Source organism: Bactrocera neohumeralis, chromosome 6 (genome assembly GCF_024586455.1).
Source record: "Bactrocera neohumeralis isolate Rockhampton chromosome 6, APGP_CSIRO_Bneo_wtdbg2-racon-allhic-juicebox.fasta_v2, whole genome shotgun sequence".
Lineage (NCBI taxonomy): Eukaryota > Metazoa > Arthropoda > Insecta > Diptera > Tephritidae > Bactrocera > Bactrocera neohumeralis.
The window spans coordinates 36,008,370-36,016,098 of NC_065923.1; positions in this window are offsets into that span (position 1 = coordinate 36,008,370).

Here is a 7,729-nt window from a genome sequence, read left to right on the forward strand (position 1 = left end):
AAACGGGGGGGCTTTTTGTTTTTAAAAGGGTTCAAACAATTTGTTTTTTTATGGCCTCAAAAAAAGGACACATGCACATATTTTAAATATGGTAGTCCCGTTGATCAACGATGTAGCCTAAACTTGCCCAGCACATTAGACTTAATCACTAAAAATAAACGTAAACAATAAATGAAGGCTAACTAATTTATTAAAGAAAAACCTTATTATATTTACATACTTTAGTGATGATCGTTATTTTTGTTTAACGAAATCAACGCATGATGATACGTTTTTGAATTTTAATATAAAGCTTGGTGTTTTGCAGTCAGAAGCTTAAAATTTGCGACACATATGTAATGATGTGGTGAATCGTAATCAGTAAAACTCAATTTTTGATTTTTGATGATACGTTATTTTGCATTTCAGGTGACGATATGTTATATCTTCTCAAAAAATGTTTCAATCTAAATTTTCTTTACATGATTGCAGCAGCTTAGTTTTTCTTCTCCATAATTTTGTGTAAATGTAATAAAAAATTTTCGTATAACAACATTAAATGAACACAGCGGTCTTTTCATTACTTTGACTTTAATCTTTGCTTAACGAGTTTCCACACACACTAACGCATAGTATTTCTGTTAAATCGATTCATCGCTGTCAATCAAAGATGATAGATGGACGTCAACTTATTGAATAATCTGTGAATACTTCTTCTTCTTCTTAATTGGCGTAGACACCGGTTACGCGATTATAGAATCTGTGAATACGAAAGGGTTTATTAGGCACATTCGCCTACTTTAACCCAATTATTTCAACCCAACTTATTTGCGGCATTAAAAAAGTCTTACTTATTACCACAGATTATGTTATATCGTTGTAGTTTCGAATTTAGGTTTGGTCGAGGACTCTTAACAAGGCAGCATGCCACAAATCTGTGTTTTGGTTCTGAAAGATATCAAAGAGAAAACGATCTAAGAAATCTTAATTTACAAAAAATATTTTTTCACTACAGCTTTTAAGACCTTGCAGACTGCCGCCATTAAATATGTTCTATGTAAAATAATCTCCTTTTGTTTTCCATAGTGATGTCATATGACCTCATCTTCAATGGCAAATTTTCAGCAATTGATTATTTGGGTTGCAAGTAAAACATCATAAAGTGAAATAGAAAATAAAATGACATAATTATTTTTCGGTATTTTTTTCTGATTTTGTATCATTAAAATATTGCTAAGACAACATTTGACAGCAACAATGCTTTTACCATATCACAGATTTATATAACGTTCGACACAATTTTCAAAGTACTCGCTATAATTAATTTTTATATTTCTATTTACTTGTATGTACTAACTATATATGTGAACATGTAAGTATTTACCTTAAATGAGGCGATTGCTGTTTAATTTGCTTTGAGCAAACTTCGGCGAATCGCAAAGTTCGAAACGTGTGCCTGCCTTACTCACCCACCAACGTCGCATTCACACTTATATTACAGTTATAATTGTATTTGTATTCAATGTGTTGATGGTGGGGTGTTAAGTGGCCGTGTAAATGCGCCCACCTGCCAGCAGAATCCGTCACATTTCTCACTTCAAAGCTTAGGCTTGCTTTGTTACCTATCTAAATACATGCTTTCATATCGTTATACATATGAAGCGAAAAAATATTTTATGTATAAGTATATATGTAAATGTGATATAACCAAAACCGAATGCGCCAACAAAGGTTAACTATGTCTTGTCATTAGTCGTCAGTCATATCTCACATTTTGGTGGAAGGCAATCAAACTACACAGAACCCCAACATGATGTTGAACAAATAATGACTCACTAAAACGAATTTGTTTATTGCCACTATTTCCTCGGTGTAAATGATTTTCTCCATAACCAAAAAAGATACACATATATTAGGTTGTCAAATATCTCCCTTCCGCTTTTTTGCTCTTTATTCAATGCTTTATAAGACCGTAAGGTGATCGGATTTAGTTCAAATATGCGCCGTTTCGTTCGATAATCTGTTTCCATCTAGACGGCAACTTCATAATACCCTCCTCGTAGAAGCCCCCCTCCTTATTTGCGAAGAACTCGGACAGCCACTTTTCACAAGCCTCTTTTGAGTTCAACTTTACACCAACATGGGCGTTCTCCATGGACAAGAACAGGTGGTAATCACTTGGTGCTGTATCCGGGCGATATGGTGGATGCGATAAAACCTCCCCACCGAGCTCCCGTAGATTCTGACGAGTCATCAACGAAGTATGTGGTCTGGCGTTGTCCTGTTGGAACACTTCACCCTTCCTGTTGGTCAATTCTGGACGCTTTTGGTAGATCGCCTGCTTCAAGCGGTCTGCAGTAAATGGTAGAATTAAGCATCTGGTCATATGTAAGCAGCTCATAGTGGATGATTCCTTCCTATCGCACCAAACACACAGCAAAAAACCAAGACAAGGCTGTCAACCCGTCAAATTTTGTTAAAAACAAAAATTTATGAAATAAAAAGAATTAATCAAGTTTAAGTTTAACTGGCTAATGCTTATAGCCACAAGGCAAAAAGTTTTCACTGCAAGTAAATTCAATGTTAATACCAACAATAACGGTACTATTTTCAGTAAAAAGAAATTTGTTGCCTCACCGATTAGCCCAGTTATCGAAAGTATTTGTTAAAAAACAAAAACGAATTTAATTTCAATAACGAAAGTTGATCCGCCTTCCTCAACCATTAAATCCTTAAAGGCTTAAATGGCCCAAATAACGGCTTTTCTATAAGCCACTCGCAAAAAAATGAAATATTTATAAAATAGCCTGCAAACCATGGCAACATTTGAACTTCACTACTACACTCACATAAGCGCGCATTCTATTTCTGAGATCTTCTGTGGTCACCAATACACACACACACACATGATTTGCAGTAGGGCTGAGTAAGGGAATTTACATTCGGGTATAGTTTGTTTAACGCAATTATTGAATAAAAATGGTTGCTTTAAGCAACTTACTCTTTTATTATATGTCTGTGTGTTTAAATCTTGCTTGTATTAAAGCAAAACACGTTTTCCGAAAAGCTAATGAAGGCACGTAAACTAATATAACAACAACATACATATACTCATATGCATGTGCATAATGTAAGTAAATATAAGCTATCGATGGCAGTAAACGGTTCATCAATTAGAATCCAATCGATTCGGTGCTTAATTTGAATGAATGTTTTTATATAATTATTTACGACTCACAAATGTATTATATGTGTGCTAGGTTAGTCCTAAAGACTATAATTTTCCATTTTACCAATACTGTGATCACAAGAGAGACTATTACGGTTTATGTGTCATATGCGAATTGTGGTCCCGACTAGAAGCAGTCCAAGAGTGTCATCATATACGTACATACCTATATCGAATGTACATATATTTGAAAATAATGTTGAAAATTAAGTTAGCATATCATATTTAGGGAATACCCTAATGCTTCTTGTTTGCCATTAAGAAAAACTTTTACGATATTTTAATAACATTTCTAAGTTAAAACTAACAAAATGCATAATTTTCACGTTTAAGAGCACCTTAACGTGCCTTTCTATTATTAAGTACCCACCCTAATAATTCATCAGTAATTGCGATAAATTTACGTGCGCTTTTATTTACACATATCCAAACATTTCCGCCGTTGATGGTCGAAAACTTTTTGGTTTCGCTAATCATCCTCTCAGAACCAGCCATTTACAAAGGAATTAAGTAAGGTAAATGAAGATACTGTTGCCACAAGCTAGATGTCCATAAATTACCTATAACAGATACATTTTATACTCTTGCAATCGAAACCAGGGAAATACCTTAAGGTGCAAACCGTCAACCAGAGAGTCGAAACCCAAGCAATTATATATATATAGTATAGTATAGGTGTTTTTTTTAACTACTCATTTTTTTCAATCCCATCATGAAATTTCCTTGAAAATACCGTAAAAAAAAATTCCCTGAAAATTTGAGCCCTTAATATTAACATTAGGGACTGGACCAAGGCATGTAAAAATTGTCCATTGAAAATACAGGACAATCGTGATTTTTTATCTTTAAATTTCCATAACTCAGAGGCATTTTATGGTATCGCTTTGACTTTAGACACATATCCCTCATAATTGAACACTCTACAAAAGTGCCCATTGCGACAAAGTTGAAACTCACACCGGCGAGGTAGTACGGGGCTCTAAACCTGATTTTCCACGAAATTCGCATTTTTTTTGTATATATCTCGTAAATGACAAGAGCTATAGAAAAAATGTACATGACAGACTTGTAGGAAATTTTATTTGCTACAAAACAGGTCCGAGGTCAAAATCGCTATCATTAATACTTCTCGAGATATTCGGCTTTTTAAGTAAGCTTTATAGAATTTTCATAGATGGTATGTAATAAAAAGTATAATATATATATAATATGTAAATATATACAATATATATAAATGAAAATTAATACACATATGTAGTATACGGGAGTAGTAGGTATATGGGAGTAGGTAGTATCGACTCGATTTTATCTATTTTTGTCAATATTACATACCATGAATATGTCACATACTAGTAAAATGTTCGCTAAGATTCATTAAGCTATCTCACATACCATTACCAATCATATGGAGTAAAATGTTTATATGGGGCCTAGGTCTAGGTTCCTAGGTCAAAGATACACTGTTATGATTAGAACACGTCCTGTACTTTTCATTGGGATAACTAAAATATTGGCTGATTAATCCAGCATAAAGTCATCCAGAAGTTCGAAAATCTTTATATTAGGTATATGGAGGCTCAGGGAAGTATTGGCCCGATTCAACCCATTTTTGATACACATAAATACTATTATCAAGAAAATATTCTCTTTCAATTTCAATTGAACATATATCTCACAAATTGACCAATGTTTGCGGTAAAAAGCAAATTATAGGTACTGGGGCCCATATATTTGACACCTTAAACAGTTTTGGCTCCGTTTGGACAATTTATAGTCATAGGTGGCATACTCAAAAGGCATTATTCGTGCAAAGTTTTATCCCGTTTTACTAATTGCTTCTTGATTTGTGTACTGGAAAGTGAAAAAATTATATGGAATTCAAAATTGTGTTATATGGGAAGTAGGCGTAGTTGTAGTTCGATTTCGCCCATTTTTCCCATTGAGACATAGGAATATGAAATTCCCCTCACGGACTAAATTTAGTGGAAATCCCTTGGGCGAGCTCCGAGATATGTGATTTTCCTTAAAAGTGGACGGTGCTCTCATACTTACTCGGGGGTGAAATTTAATGTCCCTGGCGTGATTAACTATATATTTATCGCGCTTTTAGTAGTTTTTAATAGTACCTTTATATGAGGAGAGAGCGGGATTATCATTCATTTTTACCTTATCGCTAATAGTTCTTATAGGGATTGTCCTAAGCGAATTTGACTATTATAACTTTGGTGGTTGAGTAGATGTGTTTATTAAGCCTATTAAAACGGAGCGGTCACTCCCACTTTTTCAAAATTTTCAGCCCACAGGAGCGCAGAACCGGGTCTGCGATTTTTTTTTTTTTGCTATGATTTTTGGAAAGTAAAGCGCTAAGAGGTTCCCACTCTTCTTGGGTTTTAACATAAAATTATTGATGTTGCCTCAAAAATCTGAAGTTTAACGTTCTGCAGGATTGGCGCAGGATTGGCAGTAGCGTAGCTAAATCCGCTTTCTTCAATATACGTAAGCTCATTTGGCGTCGGTTCTCAATATATATTTGTATGTATTTAAGTGTACCGTTATCCTAAAGTGTTCATGATACCAATTTACTTTTGATTGCGCACTTTTTAGCGCACTGCATGCTGATTGGGAGTTCATGCTTCAAACATCAAATAATTGGATTTTAACTCAATCAAGGCGTTGATTTATCTATAAACATTGTAAAGGTTTGCTGCTTAAGCTCCAGCTGTTTTACATACATACACACAATTTATTGTCATAAAAGTATATTATTTATTGCCATTTCTGTTTGGAGTCAGCAGAATTAGCAAAGAGATATTTACGTATATTTGGTTTCTGGGCGCTGATTGAGCCTTTTTTCGTCTGATTTAATTTTACTAAAACGAAAGCAGCACGCACCGCCGGTTGCGTTTTCGCCACAAAATTTATTTGAACACGTGTTCCGCAGTTTGTTTGAAAGCTTGTCTGGCGTTTTTCTCTGGTGTATAATACAGTTACGATTTTGCAGCAATCCCATTACGCTCGCGGGCAAGTGAATAAACATTATATTCACTGTTGTTTCTATTTTTTCAATACGATCCACTTATTTATGCGCACACACATAATTACACATTTGTATTTTATAGAAAAGTAAAGTCTATGTCAAGCCGAATAGGGAAAACTGTTTTTCCTCTTTTATTTCTCATTTGACAGGCGAAACGTGAGAGAAATTAAAGGCCAAAGCGTATCTGAAGTTGCTGAAAATTATATTTATTTTATTTTTTCATCTTTATTTATTGCTTTAATGATTTTGTTTTTGAAGAGCCTTTCATTCAATATAAAAATATTCCAGAAAGAAGTAAATTGTTTTATTAATGGTTCTCTGCTCTGGCGAAGTGGCACTGTGAGCGATGTGTTGAGACTTACGAGGATAGGTTGAAATGACAGTTTTCTGCAAGAAGTTCTCCTTGAAGCTTAGTTTTACGCAAACGAATTACTGCAGTTTTTTTAAACATAGATGGTACATAGTATAGCTCTTTCAGGCGAGGTGAGTATTCGCTCCCATGCTTAGCTCTAAACTATCCTAACGGTTTTTTAGGTTTAGGCATTAAGCCGAAACTTGCTCGATTAATATTTCCATACATTTTATTGATATTGACTGAGTTATACGATATAAGGTCAAACGAAACCTTAAAACCAAGTTACCCCTAAATTTCGATATTTGATGCTTAGAATGGTATAGCCCAGAATTAGACGAATGATTCTACATTAGAAGCACTAGTTGATTTATCTATTGTCTCAGTGTAGTCTCTCATTTTAGCTGTTGAGTTCGACAAACTAAGTAGACTTAAAAATGAGATGTGATTTTTTGTTAGAAAAGCCCACCACAAACAACTTATATATAAATAAAATTACACATGTACCGTTGTATTATATTTATTTAATTGAGAAATGAACAATACTGAAGGCAATAGAAATTTTATTGCGGCTTTTTTCCTTCGCCACGTGGTCCGAACAATTTATAAGCTTGTCCAAAACAGCATGTGGTCACCGCAAAAAAGGTGAAATGGCAACATAAGTGTCAGCGGCACAAATAAGTGTGTGCTGGATTGATGATATCAAAGCATATCCGGTTTCTAAAGTTAGCTTTTTACGAATAAACAAAGTGAAATACAAGATTAATTTTTCAGATGAGAAAGAAGATAAAGAGAAAGAAGATAAATAATATTATTAATATACCTAATCCCTAGAACATAATGTCCGAATCTGTATTACACCATTAGTCCTTTCCGGGCGGTGACAAATGAGAGGAAAATTTAAATTTCTCTATTATCCTTCGTCATGCAGCGCTTTCATTCAGCGGACATTTCCACCAATTCACAGAACGTTACACAAGTACTGCAGACACAGTGGAATTTGTTCGAAGAAAATTTCATGAAAATAAAATAATTTGATACTTTCGATACATCACCTTATTTCAACGCAAATACTCAATATTAATATCTATAATATGTAAACCCAACTTGGATTTTAATGTGTATACCAGCC